At 37.7% G+C, this 25,771-nt stretch overlaps 1 protein-coding gene and 1 pseudogene across 1 annotated transcript in view; one reads left to right on the top strand and one right to left on the bottom strand.

The window, feature by feature from the left end:
* The window catches only part of MESR6 (misexpression suppressor of ras 6), a 657,659-nt gene that overhangs the window by 462,348 nt on the left and 169,540 nt on the right, over nt 1–25,771 (bottom strand). The gene's annotated exons all lie outside the window — the stretch shown is intronic.
* On the top strand, nt 12,688–13,327 carry LOC143260794 (histone-lysine N-methyltransferase SETMAR pseudogene; annotated as a pseudogene).

The following is a 25,771-nucleotide window of genomic DNA, read 5'->3' as shown; positions in this document are numbered from 1 at the left end:
CCGCACTTTATTTCTATTCTACACTGATTCTCAGCTCTCAGAACACTTATTAGTAGCACAGAAAAAGCGTAGAACCGTAAAGTTTATTGCAATTGCAGACAAGAAGTCGAGATGAATTTATCCACTACAGCTTTAATTAAGAAAGTACACATTTCCTGGAGGGCTGGTTAATAAAACGAAGGATGAATTGGGTCTTAAATTTCGATCCGTAGTTTCTAAGCAACGTTCCCATGAACAGACGTATTGCATTCCAATTGCGCAACAGTGTTGGCGGCCGTGGCATAATAAAACGATGGGTACACCTAACGACGATCGTAAAACCGAAAATGTTACAAATAAATTCATAAATCACCGCATGTTAATGACCCGTTTCGAAACGAGCGTGTTGCTAAATGTATGGGCGTATACCTACAAGCTCGTAGAACCACGCGTCCGGCCACGACTCCGTCATTGTCTTTCGGAATCCTATTATTAGATCGTGGTTATCTACGCGAACATCTAATATCGTTGTTTTCTTTCCGAACCAGACGAATCTTCTACCTGCATCGCTGCGGCAGAAACGCTGGCGAAAAGTTGCTAATTCTTGTCAACGCACGTGATCGAGCTGCGCAAATGTTCCCTGTATCTGCGCAACATTCAACACTTCGCACGTCTCCTCTAATTGATTTTACTACCGTTTGTAGTTGTTCGTTGCTGTCGCACAGCGATGAAAAAAGATACAGCGCTCCATTCATCTGGTTTGAAAAATATTGAAACCTCGTCTACGCTTCTGCCCACGCAAAAATTGTTTCATCACGTTCTGTCCCACTCTGGGAGCCACATGTTCTGCGTGTTATATTTTCCGTGCGGGATATAAACAACGGAAATATTTATCCGAGATTTATTCACGTTAAGATTTATCGTGCAATTCAATAAACATTTACTCTAGCACCGTAATTTATGTTTAACCGTACATCTATGCCTGCCTGAATTAGTTTGACTGATCGAGATTCTCCCGAATAAAATGATACAAAATTTGTTAATTCTATTGTTTTGTTTGTTTTCTAATCAGAAAATATAATGTCTTGTTCGATAAATATAAAGTAGAGAAACTGGAGGCACACCAATTGGTCGGCACACAGTAACCAGCACCACTACCCTAATATTGATTTTTCCACTCCAACAGAATTTGCCGTACGATTCTATTGATACAGATTTTAGTAATCAAAAATGTTTCGTCTTGAAAGTACTGTAATTGTCAGCAGTCTTGCAACGTTCGCCGAGAAAAATCGTCCTAGAGGAAGCGGGTCGTAATTGTGTATCTAGGTTGCTATATTTTTTACATTGTCTCACAATGATCTTCATAAATCTCCCATTAATCCTCATAAAAATCGCCGAATTCGTTGGATTTCATTTGTCATGAAGAAATGACAATATTTTGTGTTCTGACTAGTATACTAGTCAAAAACGGCTAACTGGCAAATTTAACACTGACTAATAAACACTAACGGCTAATTTAAGTAGATAAATAAATTAAAATAAAACAGTAATTTCATTGCAATTTAATTCCATATTACAACAGTAAAACCACCCATGTACACTTTTCAAAGTGATTCCAACAGTTACGATAAACGATAAATGCGATATAAAATAATATTTTAAAAAAACTTCATTCGCGAAGAAGAAGTTTCAGGATGAAATATCGCGCGATTAGAAAAAAAATGTCTTCGAACTCGCGTAGTTCGATCCTCGCTTAGAGAAAGCAAGCTACGTTCCTCGGTAAAAATCGTAAGCGTGTCGGCTCGTAAGGTAATTTGTAATAAATTCCACACCGTCGGGCCAACAGAAACCGATCCGCACGTACGAGCGCCGAAACGGAATCGCAGGAAAGCATGTGGGCGCCTCCATCGAATATACATACTTACATATGTATGCGCGAACTGGTTTCTCCAACGACAACGTAGAATTTCGTTTTCATGGATCTCTCGTGAATGGAAACTTGTTTACGGACTCTTCCCGAGGCGTTCCACGCGCAAAATAGATTTTCGGTGCGAGCGTCCGCATCGCCGTTTGCCCAATAATTACTTCAACGTCGATCCTCGCGCGATAAACTATGCGAATTCCCCGAGGTAACAAACATTCTCACCGGGAGGGCACACGAGCTTCATAAATCCGCTTTCAATATTGTTGCCTCGTCATTTTCATCTATTCTCGCGTGTCCAGGTGTTTTCTAGCACTCGTGGCACCTACTTCTATTTTCTGACCAACACTTTGATCTATGTGACATTGATCGAACATTCGAAGGAATTTCGAAATCGCTGCAAATATATTTGAGGAATATTTTTCTAACGGTAAAATTATTAGTTTTGTTGATCACTATATTCAAAGATAAGAATTCTTCGTATCAATTGTAAGAACCAGAAGCCACATAAAATATTCTTTCTTTAATTATTTCAACCAGTTGAAAGACATACACCGACGCTAATGAATTATTTTTCACTTAAAAAATGATAGAATTTTAAGTATTAAATATTTATATTAACTAAAATATTGAAAAAATAAATTATGATGCTCATAATTTGCGTAAAAACAAATCCATTTTGTTAACTTCGTTATTCAAAGTCATAACTAAACTACAGATTATTTTCCAAAATAAAAATTGTTTCCGTTAAGTGCACGATACAGGAACTGTAGTCATTGATCTCTATTCTTCACAAGTTTAGTGAGTTGAAAAGAATACAACAATATTTTCTAATTCGTTAAATGTTTTTCCAGTTGTACACTCGATTTACTAATTTCTGTCATAAACGCATAAAATCCGCAGTCTAGCCATAACTTTAATTTACTGAACTGTTTTCATATTTCATAATAGAGGCAATCAATTATTATCTAATCAATTATTTTAGCAAAGAGAGCTAGTGAACATCATAGCTTTCGAAAGAAATGAAATTAAAAATAATATTTAAACCTACTGCACTCTATAATCTCTTTTAATAAAATCATATTCAGTTAATGAAATTCTATACGAGGAAGAAAATATATATTTATTTGTAGTTGGCAAATACAGTAAATACGGTAAAAAAAATTCTTTCAAATTGTCCCTCAGCTTGTATACAAAAATGGACAATTTAGAAAGAGGAGATACGATTATTCGTTTTTATAATTGTCGATTGTGAACAACTATAAAAACGAGGCGCAAGGCTCGAATAATCTCTTTCTAACAAAACCTCTTCTCAAATTATCCATTTCTGTTTACAAGCTAAAGCACAATTGGAGAGAATTTACTGCATTGACAACAGATGATTTGAATTTTATTTCCAAGTGAATAACATCCACGATTAATAAATCGTGATTGAAATCTTCGGAACGAGTCCGCCGCGATATTATAGCGCAAATGGTGAACAAAATTCAGAAAATTCTTCGATCTAGAGCACGGTACGTAAGATATTTTCGTTGAAGCAGTTTCCCGCCGGTTTCTTACGCGCGTGACCGTTCTTCTTGTTCGCCAGCCGATCCCGAAAGATATTGCGAACGGCACGATCCGTTCAAGCGAGGAGAATTCTTATTTGCCACGGTCAATTAGCGAAAACCAGATAACGCCGAACCAGAAAGGGACCGGTGATCGTGGAATGGATTCGCGATACGCGGGAAATTACGACAGGCTGCGACGAAAAACCGATCGTAAAACGACCCCGGCCGAATCATTTTTCAAAAGTCGTCGCCGTCTCCAGTCTTCTCTCGTTTCGCAAAATTTCGATACTGTTAGGAAAAAACGCGGGAGCAACTCCCACGTCGATCCACTTCAATTAACGGTTCTCACGGAAGAAACGCGAGGCTCGATGCATTATTTATTAATTCGATCCCGTTCCATCGCGTGCGTCTTTCGACGCGGCGTCGTTTCTTCTTTGTACTGCAACTTCTTAATTCGACGATTTATTTAATCCGAGAACACGGGGATTGCTTCAGAATTGAAGTTTCACCGAGTTCTGGCGAGTTTCACTGTTATTGCGATTTCTTCGGTTGAAATGCAGGCGATTTTACACAATTCCGTTGCCTAGGAAATATCTTCAGCCTGCGGTTACTAGGTGAAATGCATTCGATCGAGATGCATTACAAGGCTGCGGATCTTTATATATTTATGCTATCTGTAAATGCGAAAAATACAAGAAGGCGTGTACTTTGTCATGTTACATGAAACATGGCATCATTCGAAAAGGAATACTGTTCTTTTAATTCAAATAGACATTTAATTGATTGCTCGTATGCGCTTTTCCCATCGCAAATAATTATGATATAATTTTTTAACATCGAACTGATCACTTGAACGATATAATATATTAACAATAATGAACGCTTTGTTGCATTTCGACTATGAGAAATACATTCGCTCAACAATTATTTTGATATTTATCAAATAATCGATTGAGCCGTTTAAAATAGAAATGGTGTAAGGCAAATTTTTGCTGGGTTGCTGTAATATTATTAAATCATATTTCATTTAATATTTTGTTCGACTTCTTTTTATTGTTTTAAATTAAATCTTGAAAACGATTTATTTAATAAAACAGTTGTAATAATTTTTCTGTTACTAGATTTGACAAAACTTTTAATTCGTCCCTCATGGTGTACAAATTAACTTTCTATACACCATTTCCGCTTTCAACTGCTCGAATAGAGATTTGCAAGACTCCCGATCTACATATTACAAGTTTGCTTGAAACGAAATTAATTTTAACCTCGTGAAATGTGTCACTGAAGATGTAAGTTGGCTGAATTTGAAAAAAAAATAGATGTATTTGTCATTAATGTCTACTGCAGACGATTATTCGTTTCCATGTGTGGTCCAGAAATCGTCGAACACGTTCTCGGACAATTGATGAGATTTTTCGTTGCAACGTCCGATAGCTATGATGCAATTCATCGTCGGGGTGCGAGGAGCCGACAGAGGATGTCGGCATCGCAGACAATTTCGCTCGATGCTGAAACAGATTCCTTTCTTGTGTAGACTTGATTTAATTAATGGTAAGTTGACGTTCCGGGAACGCGGCGTCGTGGTCTCGGTATGGTCGCTATTTACGAGCCACGTCGTAGTCATTAAGAACGCAGAAGGTAAACGTGCGTTTGTGCAACGAAAAACGCATAAAGTCCGTCAGGAGGCTGGTTCGAAAAAGTTTAATGGATGCGAGTTACGGCAATCTTAATTCTTAGACGTTCCCCATCGTGCCTTTAGCAGCTCTCTTTTTCAATCCCCGATTCCGCTGAATCTGTCCGGAAATCTGTTCCTCCAAATTTATCTAGCGCTGCTCATTTTGCAGATTTGTTTCAACCATTTGCACTCGGAGAATTTCGTCGGATCATCCACGAAAAACGCGAACGTATCTATGTATCCCCAAAATAGTAAATAACGCATTAAATAAGATATAATACGGATAAAAATAATTAGACTGTTCAAATAAAATTTGATCAAAAATTCTATCGATTTTATGAAACAGAAATTGTTCACCTTGAAAGTGCCATAATAATCGGTAGTTTTACTTCAACTGATTAAATTATGTCAGTAGTAGTAAATCAACTCTGGCCCGCAAACATGAGATCAATGAAGTTAATCCATCGCTTCTGTATCAAATAATTACACAATTATGGAGCGCGAGTTCCATTAACACCGAATCCATCAAGCAATGAAAGCGACTGACCTCTGTTGCTTCATGACTCCGAGATTCCATTTTATTAGACTTCTCGCTATTTCTGTTATTAGACTACGGATTTTTATACAAAATAAACATTTCCGTCAATTAATTGCGTGATAGAATAGCTACTGTCTGGTGCTCGGAAGAAGTCAGTCGAGAAAAGTGTAGAACCGATTCCATGTTAATACCGTCGCAGAAGTAGGGTAAACGCGTTTCTCTTATTGGCAGAAATGATCCCTTTCTATGCGCCCCAAATTAGCCGCCATACTGAATTTCCACGAAACGAGTTCGGTCCAATAAAAACAAACAACGCCTCCTGATACTCGTCACGTCTCGCTACCCCGTGGTCACCATTTTCGGCTAGGAGCACATCGGACGCGTGTGCCCTTGTGCTTTCTGTATGTGTGTTTGTGTATGAGTGTGTACGTGTGTATTATTTACGCGATCACGGGCGAGCGAGACGCGCGACGGGAGTCAAGAGGCGTAGAACAATCGAGACAAAGTGAAACAGACGCGACAATTACAAGACGCAAGAGCGTTGACTTATCTTCTTTTGATGAACACATGATTATTCGTAATTACTAATTACTAATTAGCATCTTGATCAACTTTTCATTGCATTATGCAGCAAATGTGCTATACTATACACATATTTTCTATATTTGAGCCGTTTATTTTGAAAGTGGCATAAGTCACTTTTCATTTTTTTTTTTTTAAATGAAAAGATACCGTTCAATTGTAATTAGTGTTACCATTAACTCGAGTTTTTTAAAAAAGTGACTTATGCCACTTTCAAAATAAACGGCTCATTTATGTTGTATTATATGATTTTTTTTAAACGGTTATCATACACGTCTTAAATATGTGTTTAATGTTTATGAAGTATAAGCGAAAATAATCATGTTTTGCTCGTGCAATATTACCCTAGCCTAAATAAATTTAACAATATGAAAATGAAAAATCTGACAATATAAAACAATTTGAAGTTTTTCAATAACGATACAAAAACTTAAATTTGATTTAGTTGAAGCAAAATTAGATTGAATGGAGTTACGAGAAGTTTGCTTCTGATATAGTCCGCTAGGTGGTGTATAAAACTTTCGTACAATCGCGGTGAGAGTTTCTTATTACGCGAGCGTGCGTGTGGTAGCCACTATCGAAGTAGTGTTAAATATAATTTTAAAAAAGTAATCTATCGGTGAGCACTGATATTCGATTAACACCTCTCGCGAGAACTCATGGGAGCAAAGGTTTAGCGTCACAGAAATCTTATGATGGGATAACCGTAGTCGGTCTATCTCTCCTTCCTACACCGTGATTCATTCATAGCAAATTATTTCTACATTTACAGCGTACAGAAGTTCTTCAAGAGCGATTCGAGACATTTAATGGGCTGCAGGATCGTTTAATGATGAATAAAGGAGCGCGATCAGTCTCTTAACATTACGAGATTCTATTTTATCCTACCGGAGCATCTAGATCGTTGGAAGCGTCTAAACACTCGCCATTCCATTAAGAACAAGGAAATATAGCGCGCTATTTAACTCATTCAGCCGAAATAACGAGCTGAACTCGCGGTGCATTGCTTGGACCGAGATGCTCGAGCATGAGTCAGGCTAGTAAATTTCGCGTGCCTATCTTGTAACGCAGCATGATTGCAATTTTAAATACCATTTCGTATTTCTCATCATCGGGAGGAAACTGAAAATTACTTCGTTTTACTATAGATACAATATTACCTTACTTATATGAAATATTACCCTACAGTTATTATTACTTTGCTATAGATACAAAAATAATATAAATCATTAAATTGCTTGCTAATAGCGGTAGAATTTCTTTTGTTTTGGTTGGACGGTTTAACGAGAAAAAAAAATTAATTACTTTCTGTACAGTGTTGATAAATCCATCGATCAACGAAAATGCCAATTGATCATAGATCCGAGCAACTAGAGGGGGAAAAGTTGCTAATATCTTAACACCTTATCTACCAGCAGTTTCCTAATCATCGTTTTAATATCGTTAATTATAAATAATATAATAAGTTATACAATTTCATCTATAATCAAACAATCATTATATGAATTTATAAAGTCTAGCAATTGCATCTGAAGTTATTGAGACTCAGTTATTAAGACTCAGTCACTGAAAAGTCAGCCAATTAGCTTCCGGTAAATAAAGTGTTATACCACATTTTGACAGTTGTTTGCAATTTTTTGTAAGTATGTAATATATAATGTATTAATAAATCTCATATGAGATTTCAATATAAAACACGGTAATTATTACGTAATTTTCGCAACAAGTTATTATCGTACAAAATCCGTTGTTTACGCAATTTTCGAATTAGCACGTTAAACTACCATACATTAATCTTCATAATTTGGTCGATAGATCAAATTGGGGTCAGTGACCCAAATCTATCTAACTTACATCAGTACTATTTCATGTTTCATCCTATTTGCCGGTCTTATTATTAGTTATGTGCTGACTCTCATTACGAAGAAGTGCATTCACACGAACTCGTATTACAAATAATATTCTTCGTGTTCAGAAATCCAATCAACAAGCTAATGCCCAATCATATTCAGAAACATCTTTCCGCTACTCTTGGCAAACATCCACTTTTTCGTTGTGTTACCTTTGTCTCGAGTAGAGTGCGATACGTACCGGTTAAGTTAATTGGAAATCGTTGATTACTATGGCCAACACAATATCGATTGTATATACGTGTACAAATGTCTACAGTAATAAAATTTTCTTCTATTCGCTACATTACGTCTACAACTACCTTGATGGAGATATTCTTGAGATTTGACGGATTAAATATACAGGGTGTCCCAAAAGTCCCACGCAACCGGGAAACGAGGGGTTCCCGAGATTATTTGAAGTAGCTTTTTCCTTTACAAAAATCTCCTCCGAGGCATCGTTAACGAGTTATTAACGGAAAACAGTGTCCAATGAGAGGCGAGATCAGCTGGCGCGAGGCGGCCAAGCCAATGAGCGGAACCGGGCTTCGTTCGCTCGTTGACTCGGCCGCCTCGCGCCAGACGAGCTCGCCTCTTATTAGTCAGTGTTTTTCATTAATAACTCGTGAACGAAGCTGCGGATTGCATTTTCGCTAAGGAAAAAGTTCTTTCAAATGACCTCAGGAATCCTCCATTTCCTGATTGCGAGTAACATTCTGGGTCACCCTGTACAGCTTGAATACGGTAAACACTCCGTAGTGTTCGAGCTAATATTGTATGTGGTATTCCTTTTATTAATTAATTCTGCAAATTATTCTTGTGGTTGAGATTGTTTTAGAAAATATTGGGCAGTACTAATTTAAATATCAGCTAATAAAATAAGAGAGGTGTGCGTGTGTGTGAGAGATTATTTTATTGTAAATTCTGAATTTGATTTAACCCTTTCGCCTACGGGCGGGTTCTCCGCCGCAGTACTTCCGCTGAACGGAGCGCTGCGACATCACTGCACGGGTATTTATAAATAAAGGGTATTCCAGGGTGTTTATAACGTCTTAGCATGCGCTCTTTAATTTACAGTATGAGAGGAGATAAAACATTATGCAATATAATGCATCTTATGGAGGGCCACTATAGTGGCCCGTAGTACCTCAGTGGCATCATATGGAAGGCCACTGTAGCGGTCCGTAGTAGCGAAAGGGTTAAATAACAATAACTGAGTGTGAAAGAACATTTGAGCCGTTTATTTTGAAAGTGGCATAAGTCACTTTGTTTTTAAGTCGATATATTTAAGGGTTTGCGTTTTAACACGTTTAAAAATATGGATGCTAACTTTCGAGAAGATTTACTTGTATTTGTTGTCTCAGGATACTGATATTTTTCTCAGTATAAATAATTTCGTATGAAACATTAAAAAATCACCACTTTTCATTACGGTAAAGTGACTTATGCCACTTTCAAAATAAACGGCTCATTTAGAGAGAATGTGGTTTAAGATGCGAGAGGAAGAAGATGGTTGAAAGTCGCCGAATTATTGATTTTGGTAATTGTAACGTATGCCGAGTGTCGAGGTTGTTGTAATTTGGTTTACGTCACTATAAATCAAACAGATTTCATATTCTTTTCTTCTGTGCTGTCGCAAATTTTCCTGAATCTTTATGCAGAGGATCTGAAGTGATATGAGCCGTTTATTTTGAAAGTGGCATAAGTCACTCTTTTTTTTTTTAAATGAAAAGATACCGTTCAATCGTAATTAGTGTTACCATTAACTCGATTTTTTTTAAAAAGTGACTTATGCCACTTTCAAAATAAACGGCTCATATACCATCGGGCAGCATCAATTGTACTCAATGTTTCGTTCTGCAACTTTTTGATGATATTTGTGTTACTTTTCTTGGCACATTCTCAGAGTTGTATACCTTGCGTCCGAACAGAAATAATGGCAACTTTACAAACGGGTACCTGCACATAGTATAAGAAATGAAGAAACACAACGACAGAGAAAAGCACCCGATTACGATGTTATTACCGCTAAAGTAATAAATAACAACGAATTAATTATTGTGCCATGATTTAGATGATCGGCGGGTTTCACCGTATTCGCGGAGAGTCGAACAAATTGTCGAGCGTCTTTTTATCGCGTTGTGTCCACGCGATTGTCAATCAAGAGGGGCCGAGGCGTACGTACGACGCAAAACTACCGTTCTCGTTAAATAAACATGACGCGCGTTAAGCCGCGAATTAGCATTTTTATTATGCCTCGCGGCTCCCCGTTGGCCTTTATTGCTCATCCTTGAGACGCATCGTGCTCTTCCCGACTAAACTCGGCTATTTAAAAGACAAAGAAAAACGCGGCCGGACGGGGAAAAGTTGGTGGAAACGCGCGCGCGACCGGAGAGCGCAAATCTCGGCGGCGAGAGAGCGCGCGAAAAATCAACAAATTGACCGTTCCGCAGCGCGGCTCTGCCTCGCGCTCGCGCGCACGCCTAACGACCACGCGACTCCGTCAAATGCAAATGCATAAATTGCCGTTTTCATGGCGAGCAGGAATTTTCTAATGGCGCGTGGCTTGTAACTATACCATTAACGGTTACAAATTAGCTTGTAAATTGTTCTCCTCTCGATAAAGAGCTTCGAAAAGTTGCTGGCCCGGCTCGTCCAACGGCCGGAGCCCTGTGGCTGTAACTTTCATCGATTTGTACCCGCCGACTTATAGATAATTACGTTCCGCCTAGGCGGAAAACTTATTGTCCAGGAAAAACGGTCCCGTTATCTTGTTCGTGGCGGCCAATTAACATAAAGCGCAGAAAAAAATTATCCCGCGAACGGGTTCAAACAAATTTCCGAGCGATTAGTTGCGCAGAACCGACCATCACGTTCTGAAAAAACCAAAATACCGGTCGCTCGGTAACACGAATTTAATAACCGTGACGAGCAAGCACGTTGATCTTCTCGGATTCGATCAATTTTGACTCGTCGCCGTACTCCACCAGGTTATTTTCAAGAATTTTTTTCGCGAAAATTACCGGATCGATTAAGACGAAATTGGATACTGTCGTTCCTTGCATCTCGCAACATGCCTTCGACTTTTTTTTCACGATCAAATGCTCCGTAGTTTTTTGCGCGAGGGGTGTCGGGTTCAATGCTCACGCATTTTTTTCAACGTTTACAAATACGAGCAGCGGTTCTGGACCTTTTCTGGTTATTTCTGCATTCGGGAAAGCTGCAATGAAAATGTGCGTTATATTTAAAATGCGTGTTAGATTTAATTTCCATGTAAAAATGAATATCACATGAATTTTTCGTATAAAAATATTTTAGCGAGTGTCTAACCGTATCCGTGTCCGATGTTGTCGTCATAAATTCGGATGTCCGTGGTTCAGGGTTAACGTAACAGTGATTTAATGGTTCATCGTGCGTCGATGTAAATGGTTTACAAGCTTCCGGTCGATTATAAAATGATCTGCACGTAATATCGAGCCGCGTTACCAGCGCGGGACAGGATCGTATGAATATTAATAGACGCTGGATCGGTCTTTCCTTATTAAAAAATCGTATCTCGAAGGGAAAAAAGAAAGGAGGAGAAGTTCCCATTGATCACATGCTCTCTCGGACAATTAAACCGCACTTGGTTGGGCCCGACACGGTATTCAACGTGCAATCCGTACGCTAACCGTCAATTATTAAATAACGATAATGAACGACCGGTATAAATTCAGACTCGTTAAAAGCCGCGCGAGAAAGTATCGTGTGTACGCGGGTAACAATAATTCGCGCCCCGTCGTGCTGCTATAAACTATGACCGCTTTAGCGAACCAGCCACGATCGACTTTGACATTAGCTCGCGTTATAACGAGTGCCCGAGGGCGACGATAACCTTTGCTCTATCCAGTTGCCGTGTATTTCAGGAAATGTCTCTCCCGTCGACACAGATACCTCGTTATTTTTCAGCGCAGCTGCTCTCTCGTCATTGTAGATACGAAAACGCTGAGGATCCACGAAACAGCTATCTCGACGACACAATGTGTCAGCAGATTCCTTAGTATCGATTTGGAACGTGCATTCGTAAACCGCATCCGCAAACAGTCAACAATGATAAGAAAGTGGCACACAGCTCTTATCTTCTTTTATCGGCGGGCGAAATTAACCCTTTGCACTCGAGCCGTTTCAACTCTACATTTTTCTTTGTTTTAATTCAATAATATATCTGCGACTGACCTTTTTTTTCGGCCAACCAACGACGTTTTCTACAGTATTTCCGTTGTACGTGTGATTTATTACGTTTTATACATGTGACATTGAGCCTTGTTACTCACACGGCATTTATATTAGGTTGGCAAGGATGAAATTTGTAGTTAATAATATTGCTAACTTTAACAGCTTATTATTTAACGTTAGCTTAATATTATACCGTTCTGTTTTTTTCTTGTGTTTGAAAGTTACACATCTCGCCTGTTTAAAGAAATCATTGTAAGCTTTAAAAAATATTGAGAACTTTTTTTAAAAATTAATTTTGTTGAAAATTGAACGGTCGGAAATTCGCACTATTATGAAGTATGAATTCTTACGTGGAACTATCGCAGTTAGTTAGGAATTATCGCAGACCGCACGAAATATTAATAGTGTATTTGGCACTAGTGTAAGTACGCAGCAGATAATATCAAATTGGTTCGCCAAATTTCGTACATATAACTTTAACCTCACAAATGAGCCACGCGGTCGCTCAAAATCAAAGGTTATCCACACCTGTTTAGTGCAGGTGAGATCCATTATGATTTCATGAAACCTGGCTCACCGATCATAGCAGAAATATGCTGCAACCAACTGGATGAAATGATGCAAGAACTTAAAGGAAAACAGCCTAGATTAGTCAACAAATCGATTCCTATCTTATTGCATGATAACGCTGGACCACACACTGCACAAATGACTGTGGCAAAACTACAGGAATTGGAGTTGGTACTTCTTCATCGTCCTCCATACTCATCAGACCTAGCCCCCACTGTCTACCACTTCTTCCACGATTTGGACAATTTTTTAATAGAAAAACAATTTAATTCGGATAATGTTGTAAAACTGGTCTTCCAGGAATTCATTGACTCTCGTCCGCCAGGGTTTTATACCACCGGCCTAAACAACCTGCTGCTTAAATGGCAAAAGTGTATAGACAATATAAGTGCATATCTTGATGAATAAAATAATTCTTTATATTTGTAAGTTATCAACCAACTTTACCTACATTTCTACAAATTTCATTCTTGACGACCTGATACTTTTAACAGTTTTTTTAAGCAGAGTGACATGCACATTTAGATGACAGATTAATTACTTAAAGGGAAAGGTTTCCGGGGTTGACGCTCACTTTTTGATGAGATTTGGCACAGTGATAGAGCTTGTGAAACTGAATCCAATGATACCTGGTTTTAGGGGTCATAGTTCTTGAGATAATTAATGTTAAAGTTGCTCATAAACGGCCAGAAATACGCGCTGGATTACGGCGTGAGGCACCACGTGGCAGGAAGTGGGGGGTGCGGGCTACCTGATGCCGACGTGCGGGGCACCCCCCACTACCTGCCGCGCGGTGTCACGCACCGTAATCCAGCGCGTCTTTCTGGCCTTTTGTCAGTAACTTTAACCCTTAACGGTCCAATGCCACCATACACGCGGCAGAAATCAATAAAACCGTAAAATCTGGCAGGAAACATTGGAAGAATAGGCACGATTGTTTCGATGAAAATATATCAACGAAGTTTTATTTAAAAAATGAATATCTCTTCTCTATATTTGATACAAAAATTTTCAGTAAAAAATTTCTCTTCGTCTGAAAAACAGTCTAAACTTGGCAGTGTGTAAACTGGAAATAAATAGTTTTGGTCCCCTAAGGGTTAATATTAATTATCTCAAAAACTGTATCATAATATACCATATATAATATACCATAATATATATCATAATATACCATAATCATTGGATTCAGCTTTACAAGCCCACTGTAGGAAATCTCATCAAAATGTGAGCATCAACTCTGGGGTCCTCTCCTCGTTAGCTACAATATCATATTTCATCTTTGTTGATTTGTACAATAAATCGTTTTTTACAGGATTGCTCAATTGATTGCATGTGAAATGTATTTAGATAATATATTTGATAGATAATGGCAGTTGCACTGTATGAACAGGTTTGATAACATAAAAATTTTTGTGAAACATGATATAACAATTTTTATATTGACACCGCAGACTCAACATTCGCGCGGCAAATGGTTAACCTTTTAGGTACGGCTGAATTCTGCGCGAAGCTATTTCTCTGGACGGCAGAGTCTGATATGTACTGTACAGAGTGTCTGTATATTCTGTCTGTATATTGTTAAGATACAGTTATATTGTTAAGATAAGTCTGTATATTGTAAATCGATGTGAAGACAAAAGAAGTGTGAAACAATGCATATGAAGACGATTATTTGATTGAAACGATGACCAAGTGAGATGACATCCGCGGAAGTCACTATAGTGGCGCGTTGTGCCTAAAAGGTTAATAAAACTTAAATGAAAAGCGTTTCGTGTACAAAATTTACAGTATATTTAGGAAGTAAAAACTAGAATTTTCATATGGTCTACAGCTGTCTTTGAGAAAATTACAAAATAAAAATTACGTTAAATTTGTAAAACATTCAACTCCAATTACTATAATTTCGGTAGGGAGTAAAGTTCTCCATCGGAAAAAAATCACAAAGTGTGCAGTCAAACATCTCCGAACAATTAACGCGGTAGACAAATGCCATACAACTTTTGTCTTCGATCAAAAATCTTTTTGCATTCTGGGTTTACATCCAAGCAGGTAAGCTTTAGGGTCGATTCACATCTACGTGCCAGGTTCGGCCGTGCTCCAAGTCTGACGAAGGCCGAATCATTCTTACATTTGATTTACATTGGAGTGTTCACACTACGCGTGCCGTGCTTGCAGCGTGCCAGGCCGCCCGGCACCGTCCAAATGTGTTCACACTCGCAGGCAGGCTCGGTCGAGGCTTGCTTCGCCCGAAATCAAAACAAAGCGGGACGGAACTACGGAACTGGTACGATGTGAACAGAGTGCGCAATCTTTCGTTCTAAAGGCAATAAACCCGGGGAAGCATTTCGACTTGACAGAGCATGTTGAAAAAGGAATCAATGAAGGCTAGATGGTGGCTCGACTTCTGATGACCATCTGTGGGTCATAATTCAATAAAATGTGAAATTCTGAAGAAAGTGAGACGGCTTTTCAGAGAAACTGGTTGATATTGTTTGACGAACAAATGGCGTCAAAAGGGAATTCTCCGATTCCTTTCGGATTTCAATTCGTAGCGTTACCACATTTTTCAAAAAGTATAATTATATTGTTCAAGACGATACATTTTAAAGAATAATGTTTTACACATGCGCTATTATAAATTTCAAGACGTAAGCATAATCAATTAAGTATAATACAGCTATAGAAGTATAATAAGCATTTATTTAACTTTTATTTCATATAATTAAACGGCGCATGTGTGTGTGTGTTATTTCGTTGCAAATTTATAAATCAGACATAACTCTGACATAACTCTGACATAACTTTGGCATAACTTTGGTATAACTTTCGGCATAACTTTAACATAACCTTGGCATAATTTTGGGTGTTTAAACTATACAAAAAATAAAGATTTTGTGTAGGATGACGTTTTATTGGTTTTCTGAAATTTTTAAGTTAACATTAATATAACATAACTCTAAGATAACCCTGACATAACCCTGACAAAACTTTGGCATAACTTTGGCCTAACTTTTTGGCATAACCATAACATAACCCTGACATAATTTTAGCATAACTTTCAGCCTAACTTCGGCATAACTTTGGCCTAACTTTGGCATAACCGTGACATAACCCTGACATAACTTTAGCATAACTTTCGGCCTAACTTTGGCATGATCTTGGCATAACTTTGGTTGTTTAAACTACAAAAATAAAGATTTTGTGTAAGACGACGTTTTATTGGTTTTCTAAAATTTTTAAGTTAGTATTAATATGAAAAGTATGTTTATATTTTTCATAAAAATCTTACAAAAATTATATCGTGTTTGGTCTTATTTTAATCGGAAAAGCCTCGCAGTTGCATTGGGAAATCCGAAAAATATAAAGTCGAACTCCGAATGTCGGTCCTGCCTGCATCATGCTCGCACACCTAATGTGAACACTGTCAGTCGAGCACGCGGCTAGCACGACTCGAGCCTAGCACGTAGATATGTATCGATCCTTAATCTTCGTGCATCGTACAGTTCTGTTAGAAAACAATTTCAAAGAACGAGCCAAGGGCAATTTTTGATCATCTTCAAATTCGTTTCTCTGCTGTACTACGACTAGTTTCGCGTTTACCTCGCAGAGGTTCTCGAGGACGAAAAGACTCGAGTGAACGCAGAAATCTCAAGTTTAGGCGAATGGAATTGGCGGCGCATTTAGGCGAGTTGGCGTGCTTTCTGAAGGGGGTAGAAGGGGTTATTAAGAGCACGGGTGGGTCGGTCGAGCGAGCACGGGCTGCGAAACGCGAATTATCGTTGGCCGCGTGACACCCTCGCGAACATTATCGTCTCCTTGGTTCGCAGAGTTGTTTATGGTCGCCATGAACGCCGGTGCTCATTCCGCGTGGCTAATAGGCATCCTATTAGTCGCCGGCGAGCCCGGCCGATTATCGGGGCTAGAAAAGTCCTCGAGCGGGCCCCTAATGCGCCTCCGCTCTAATAGAATAATTCCTTGCCGCATTAGTCAGTCCGTGACTCTAATCATGATTGCAGAATGCATACACGGTTGCCGAGGGTGAAGAGAGAGGCGAGAAAGGGGGGAGAGAAAGGCGACAGGGGCAGAAGGGCAAAGAGAGAGAGAGAGAGAGAGAAAGAGAGAGAGAGAGAGAGAGAGGCAAAGTGAGGGAGAGACGGGGCCTTACGGTGCGCCAAGGTATGATAATAATTGAATTAAGTGAACGTCGCTTAATGACACTCGTTACATTACCGATGGTCGGGTCGCAAGAAGGCACCAACGCAATCGCGATCTCGCGTATAATGCTTGAACAGCCGGGCCAGCGAAGATGATGCATTTAAACATTAGCGGCTTCGCTGAGACGTTCTGATTGAATTATAATGCCGCGCGGCGACTGCTTCGGAGATTGGAATTGTGTTAAGTCCTTCGAGCGATTCTTGCTAAACGCGTGACGAAAGCGAAAAATGGTAAGCTGCGCGGTGCACACGAATCGGATACGAGTTTTACGATGCACGCTGCAATATTGATTGCAATCACCGTATGAAAAATCGGCGGGAATCAAGTCCTCCAGATCGAGGACACGAACGGGAACAATTCCTTTCGTAACGAAATATAATGTCTTACGGTGCAGACGACATTAGGACAACATCAGAAACATGCTCCTCTTCTTTAACCTTAGAACGACACCTTGGTGTTGCCGGCGAGCCCATAAAATTTTTAATTGGACTGCAAACGTGTAAATATATACTAAAACATTGAACTTATATACGTATTATATAAAATATAGTATACATATATATGTGTTATATGCCACCGACTTCTTATGCACATATAATATACATATAATAATATATAAAATATAATATTGATATTTTATTATATTTCGAAAATAATAAATAACATTATAATTATTAATATTTTATTTTGAGTTGCCTGCACCCCCACAATTTTACTTATGCTGAAAAATAGAAAATACTCTTGTTCTAGAATTAAATCCTTTAATCTACATGATTTGATATAGTTTTCCGTTATAGTTATTCATGCCAATATTAGTGACTTATATTTTACAATATAAATCACATGTTAATTATAAATCACATTATAATTAATTGTGAGCTGTGTGATTGCTAATGACCTTCAATTTAATACAACCGTGCTAAAATAAATGAACTTATAAATTCAGCTTTATAGCGATATATTCTAATAATAAAAAACTTAAGAATACAGAAAAAGAAAAAGTAGAGAATATTTCTCTCAGTCGTCGTTTCGCTGCTTTCGGATTTATTTGCAAAATACTAATTTTTAATCCTTTGCTGTTCTATGTCGAGCCAGATTCAACATTGACTTTTAAACTAATAGTTACTTTCGTTGATTTACATGATATACATGAATAATGTTACAATTATATGTATAGTATGTAAGAATTAGTATGTATGAAATATATGTAAGAAATAGTATGTATTATTTTGCAATTATTCTGATCAGGTTGCGTATGATCGAATTATACATATAATGTTACAGCTCGATTACGGATTTCATGCATTCATGATAATAATAGATTGGCAAAACTTGGAACAGTAGGAAAATGAAAAGAAATTAAAATTACTTGAATATTATTAACAAATCACTAAAATTATTAACTCTATATGTATAGCTCAGTAAATCTTTGAAGTCACGTATCTTATCATATCTGCAAAACCTAATTTCGTTTTTAGCCATAGTGTGACCTCTCTTAAATTTCCAACGTAATCGAGGAAGTTATACATCGTAATTTCCAGTTTTTAATTCACACAACAAAATAACTTCGATCGTTTTAAACATTCTATAATTTTTACTGAATTATATCTAGAGATTGACATTTGTTAATTTTTAGTTGTATAAACTTGATGTAATTCATAAAGAAAAGTACATAGTTTGCATAAAGATCCGCGATCTAATTATAGCAAATGCTTACTATAATATATGACAGGAAACACTTTGAACAGCAAAGGGTTGAACCTCCAATCAATCTTACCAATGTATTCTTACTTATGAATTTTACCTATTTTTATTTCTTAATCTATTTATCCCATTGAAAAATACAGTTCCAAAAAATCAGAAAATTTTTACGTATTCTTGTGGAAATGCGTTAAAATTCTTGCGAATTTGTTTTATTTCTTAAATCATATAACCAATTGTAGAACCCAGTATTTAAAAGTGTTGAAAATTGAGCAATTTTTACCTGTACTCGTGGGAACACGTTGCACTTACGAATTTTCATTTCTTAAACTATTTATCCGATTCCAGTGATCTTTTTTTCATTTTAGTGAGAAAGGTTCGGTTTACCGCAGGGAATATTTGTAACGGAAAATGTTGCGTCGTTGTCCGGTGGCAAGGCAATGAAAGGCAAGTGGCCATTTCGCAGAGCATTACGCGGAGAAGGCACGCATTGGGATCACGCGAACGACACGCGTGCGTGAACGGATTCAGGCATGGCCGATTAGGCGAATGTGTGCGGCGCGGACGGGAAATTGTTTCGAGGGTGCGGAAACTGCGCCATTTCAGAAATGAAATGACCAGGAAAAAACAACAGGAAACGGGAGCCGGCAGAAACGCGGGATAATTGAAAACTCTTGTGCAGACGTGACCGAGACGCTAAAACTGCGGAAAACCGCTTCCGGAGACCTACGTTCGAGGGAATGGACATTTCGAGCAGGTAATTAAACGGTGCGTGGATGGTGTGCAAAGTCAATCCGATCCCGAGTCGGGTTTCCACTCTCATGATGCTGTATAATTTAAACCACAGTATTTAACACCAATTAGACGCTCTCTTAAGCTCTTCGTTCCCATCATCTTCTTAACCCTCATCCGTTTCTCATTTCACGAACCGAATCTGTTCCTCGGCCTCGGTGTCAAATTGACACGGTGCTAAAAAAATCGACGAAACGGCAAGGTAAACAGGTTTCTTTCGATATATTTTTATTCAAATTGATGAGTTAACCTTCACGTTACAGATTTCTCAAAACGTTTATTTCATTTTACCCGGCATACAGTTCAATACAAAAGCAGAACTTCTTCGACCACTTGAGCATCTTCGATCCCTTGAGTATATTTTCTTGTCTTTTGGCGAAAAGCATCTTTCGAGTTTGGCAACGCTACTTCTTCTCGAGTTGTTTAGCCTAAAAATGTCTCGCTATTCTTACCACTGTGATATTCCTTTTCGCTGTTTATATTCTCAATAGACATAATCTGTGTCATCTTCACTACTTACGAATGAGTTACTATCATTACTAGTGTTTTTGGTCACTAAAACTTACTTTTAAACCACGAGAAATTTTTATATTGTGCTAAATAATTATAAGAGTGCTTTATTTCTTTCGCTGTCTTCCTATAGTTTAGATCTACAGTAAATTCTCCCTAATTGACCCTCAGCTTGCAAACAAAAATGGAAAATTAAAAAAGAGGAGGTACAATTATTTGTGCCTTGTACCTCGTTTTTATAGTTCTTGGCAATCGGTAACTATAAAAACGAGTCGCAAAGCTCGATTAATTTTCCCAAATTGTCCATTTTTGTGTACAAGCTGAGGGTCAATTAGGGAGAATTTACTGTACTTCGAACTCCGATTTCAAATAGACTGCCTCTATTTCGTGCTCTGTATTGCTCACATGTATTTCTTGCTTCGAATTTTAACGTTTTTTTTCTTTTATTTTGCTTTTGAACCGATGGAACACAACAGAACGTAAGAGTGTACGTGTCATATTGACACACAGGGACTTCTTCGTGACAAAGATTTGTAGCTTTGACATCATTTTTTGTCACTAACAATGCTAAGCATATGTGGTTCGCGTTAAAAAAAAATAAAGTTTCGGGCTAACTTGCCCACTAATAACAATATGACTTATAATTATAACTTACGACAGTATCACTTAATTATAACTTAGAAGAGTATAGCTTATTACAGGCAAGTTGTGAAGGCAACAGTGAAGTTGACAGGAGGGACGCACGAGGGTTGAGAGTACAAATTAAGGAATACCTTGCCTGCACCTTGAAATGGTTGCCACAAAACATCTGTAATAGATTTCCAATTAACATTATGGCTTTCGCAGAAATAAAACAGGTAATGATAGTTCCGACGCATAGCGAGATTGCGATGAACGCTAAGGATGGTTTTTACACCAAAAAGTAAGAATTCCATGAATAATAAATACGAAAAAACGAGTCCCGTTGACCTTAAGCTATCCTTGAAACCTCGATCAAAGCACAAAGTAATCATTTCGTCAACCTTGATAGACGGTTTTTGCTTGCAACAGTGTTTTCGCCTGTCCTTTTACATTCGCGGATAATTGCACCGCTCGCGGTTCACACTTAGTTTTGCTTGGTTATTTATGTGAAAAATCACAGGCTAGATTTCACCGTAATTTCCCCGGCTCGTAGAAGATGTTTGCGGCGTTCGCGGCGTTTTCAGTTGTCCTATTCCCCGCACGTTTCTTCTGCCCCGAGGCAACCGTGGCCGCGCTAGGTGTAAATTGAGTTATTAAACTCGCCCAGTATTTTGCACGGCAAGAAGTATTCTGTAGAAATTACCGGGAAGATTAATCTTCTTGTAGAATTCGTTTTTTGACATTCTGGGCAACTTAAAGGCCGTTCACCACTGTCCCACTAATGCTACCTGTTACCGGCTTCCTCGCGGAACCGTCTTCAAACAGATGACTCCTTGTTCGGCCCGAAGTTCGCGCGAAAAACTGGAAAAATATAGTGGCGCGCGAATTCTTTCCATAATTATTTACTTCTCCATTGCTCGGTGAAAGTGTAGATAGTATACTGCTTCTTTGGCTTGAGAGACACAGAGGGGAACAAACGAGTTTTATAATATATAGTGTTTAGAATAAACCTAATTTACAAGGTGGCAAAACGAGGCTTGAAATAAGATTTATATTGTTATTAACAAAAAGTGAAAGAAATTTTGTCTCTCATGATAGTAGAACAATTTGAGAACTAAAATCAGGCTACTTTTCCACTACGCAAATATGAAATAAATTCAGTCTCGTTTTCTCTCTCTCTCAAAGAATTTGCAATATTTATTGCGATATTTATATTTCAATTTTGGCAATTCTGCATAAATATTTCGGGACATTTGAAAATTTAATTTAATTTAGCATTTATTACAAATTGATGTTACAAACACATTAAGTGTCAAAAAGATGTAGTAATTCGACCGTGAATTCGTACGTGAAATAAATCCTCATGAACACTAGAACTACCAAATCAGTCTGATATTATTAAGTATCTGAAAAATATTTAGAAATATTTATTTGTGAAATTATTAAATTTATAACGAGCTGAAAATAATGCAACAGTATTTTCACACACAAATTCTTTAATGTTTTTACTGTTTCGTATTTGCTTGATTTACTATTGTCATAAATGTATAAAATTCATGATTCAGTGGCAATAAATCACGTCGACGAATAGAACGGCACTGTTTATTCAATCCGATAAAAAACCCCATTGCTAATGAGTATCTCTAGTATTCAGTAGGTTGCTCGAATTTGCTGGATGACGGCTCTGTCGATCACGATCGGACAAGACGCGTCGAAGTATTTTGATGACAGAGCCCACCGCCTTCGAATTATTAGCATGGGAAATGATTCTTCGTTCTTCGCGGTCCGGAGATAATTAATGCAGCAATTACGAGGGTATCGGGCGTTCCGTGTCGAACGCTAGATCAATCTGAATTAATCCGTACAAGATAAATTTTAAGGGGAATAAATTGAGACATTAAAAAAGTAAATTGGCGAGCATCGATAAACACGATGCTACCGTGCACCGAAAATTACACCGTATTATCGGTCGCGACTAATCAAACCGGAAGATTACCTGTGCGATGCGAACGTATCCGATCGTGCTCGGCTTAATAATATATTTTAACATAACATTAACATTTTTGAACGTATTATCGATCCAACGGAGAACTGTAATTTCATTTTTTGCGTCCGCGCATAATTAACGACCGCGGGCCCGGGATGAAGTCGACCCTTTGATCCTACGGCGCGCTAATCAATTGGCAATAAACGGTGAGGCCGAGTGTTTTCATTTCTCTGAAAGCCGAGCCGCGGGGATGCCAAGAATTTTGAACACTGCGCGTGAACGGCGTTTCTCAGGCGGCTCGTGATCCACGGAATTCATAAACACGATTTCTCGAGACAGAGGATTCCCGAGATATGATGAACACGTGCATTCGCGTGTCGCCGGGCACTCGTGTTTGCACGAGCAAAGGGACTTTCGGCTGGCCGCCTCCGCGATTAATCAGAAATTTAACCCTGCGGCGGAAACCGGACTCGAAAGCAACAAATCTTACTTTGTACATACGTGTGTTACGCGATAGAGTTGATGTACCAGCTACTATGCTCAGAAACTAACCTTCCGCAAGTTAATGAAGTAAATAAAGTAGTTTTTTTGTACTTCTTTTATGTTTCTCGGGGCATTTAAATTGTACCTTAAGGGCTCTCTAGTTATTGAACGTCTTCTTCGAATAAAAATATTGAAATGTAGCCACGGTCACTTTATCCCATTGTTTCTAGCGGTTCTATTCTTTTGTTCTCATTGATAATATGTTACGCACTAAATGGTATATATTGTTTAATGTACGCTTATTAAATTTAATTTCAGTAGGGAATTGTGCTGAATCGATATGTGGTGTTTAATTAACATACCTTCAAAGTTTAAAGTTAATCGAACAAGTAGCATTCGTTTTATTTGACTTCAAAGAAATCACAATGAAAAGTACTAAAATTTCGTAAATTAATTACCGCCTAAGCGAATTACGAACTTGTGTAAAATTGCCGATTCGAGGGGTTAATAGAAATAGGAAAAATTTTTATAAGCGAGTTACTATGCGCCAATCGTGTAGTCATAATGAGTTACTGAGGCCTATCTATTGTGTTCCATATCAAATTACTGGACTGCGGATCTTCATGCATGTATGACAAAAATGAATATATATTGAACACGCAATAATCGAAACTGTGAAAGAATTTAAAGATATTTTCATGTTCCTTTCTACTTATTAAAATTATTGAAAGAAGAAAGCAATTCTTGCGCAATATCCACTTTCTGCAATTTTTACTTTACATAAATATCCGCAGATTAATAATTACAATGCTCCAAATACTGTACACTATACCGAATACTCTGCTCCAAATACTCTAACAATTTTTGTATGATGTGTTGTGCATTATAATGCACAAAATATGTTAAAATAATAGCAGGAACTGAATTGGACACAGCAATAGAAATAAACCAATTGGTTTCAGTTATTAAATTGATATAAAACAAACAATATATAAAATAATGAACTTAAAATATAGGTTTTTTCATTATATATAGCGATTTTGTTAACATATAAATAATTTTTTGTACCACGAAATATCTTACTTTTATTTATTTAGACATCCATATTTTGTTCTAAATGTATTTTCTTAGTAATGTGCTTGGCTTCGCAAAATAACAAAAATTTTCGTCGCTTAGCATCCTGCGTTCTGCAAAAATTATGATAATAATGACCAGACTATGGATTCTATGCATTTATAATGATAATTAGTAGATAAAGTACGAAACAATAGAAACAATGAAAGAATTCATGCACACTGTTATATTAGTCTCAATTTATGAAAATTATGAAGAGAAGAAATGTGACATCGATACTCTACGTACAAGGTCACAGACGAGATATATCGCGACGTAATGCCGCTTGTGCGATGCCACGGACGTGTTATCCCGCGACGCAATACCATTTGTGCGGTACCGCTTACGAGTAAACACGCGCTTCTGTTTTTGCTCCGCCCGTGTGACACTTAGCTTGCTTCTATGTTGTGTCAATGAAACCAAACTTTTTCGAAATGAAGCTCTCGAATCAAAGCGTGTTTACTCGTCTGCGGTACCGTACGAACGGTATTGCGACGCGGGATAACACGTCCGTGGCATCGCACACAAGTGGCATTACGTCGCGAGATATCTCGTCTGAGATTCTTACACAAACATATCGGCGTAACGACATAACACGTCGAGAGAGAAAGAGAGAGAGAGAGAGAGAGAGAGAGAGAGAGAGAGAGAGAGAGAAAGAGAGAGAGAAAGAGAGAGAGAAAGAGCACGCGAAGCGGTTAAGCCACTGTTTCCTTTGATTGATGGAAATAATTTTTATTTTGCATAACGATTTATAGTGTAGTAATAACGATTACTCTAAATAAACACTATCTTATGCATTCTACATATCCATTAAAGCTATAACATATAAATAATAACATATAATATAACATAATAATATATAATATAATAATATAACATAATATAACATAACAAATAATATAATGACATATAAATAACATTTATTTGATTTCGTATTTTAAAAAGAATTTTAGAAAATAATATGTATTACTTTATCATTTCATTGTATTTTTTGTTTCGTGGAATTAATTGATATGACAAATAGGTAGAATTTATATATATAAATAGGTAGTATACTACAATCTTTGATAGCTGTCTGACATTATTTGCTTACAGTATTATCGCTTTACAGCAAGCAGTACTTAACACAGGAGAAACGTCCAACCGCAATTTCAGAAAGTTATGAAACTTTGGTGATATGTAAAGAACATACGATTTATATGTAGATATGTATTACGAAATTTGTTTCTTGCTGTGCCAATTTACTTTAAGCAGGTAAATTTAACCTGTGAAAGTCTGCACGTTCTTACATTCTTTGGCGTAACTCGCTAGCTGTAAGAGAGTATTTATTAAACTATATTTTAATGCGTAGTAAAATAATTGTGTTCACACAAGAGTATTCAACATTAATCGAATTCTTAACAAGTTGCATTGCTTTTATTCAATTACAG

The sequence above is a fragment of the Megalopta genalis genome, chromosome 19 (genome assembly GCF_051020955.1).
Source record: "Megalopta genalis isolate 19385.01 chromosome 19, iyMegGena1_principal, whole genome shotgun sequence".
In the NCBI taxonomy this organism is placed as follows: domain Eukaryota; kingdom Metazoa; phylum Arthropoda; class Insecta; order Hymenoptera; family Halictidae; genus Megalopta; species Megalopta genalis.
The sequence above is the reverse complement of the archived record's forward strand: the minus strand, read 5'-3'. Positions and strand labels throughout refer to the sequence as shown.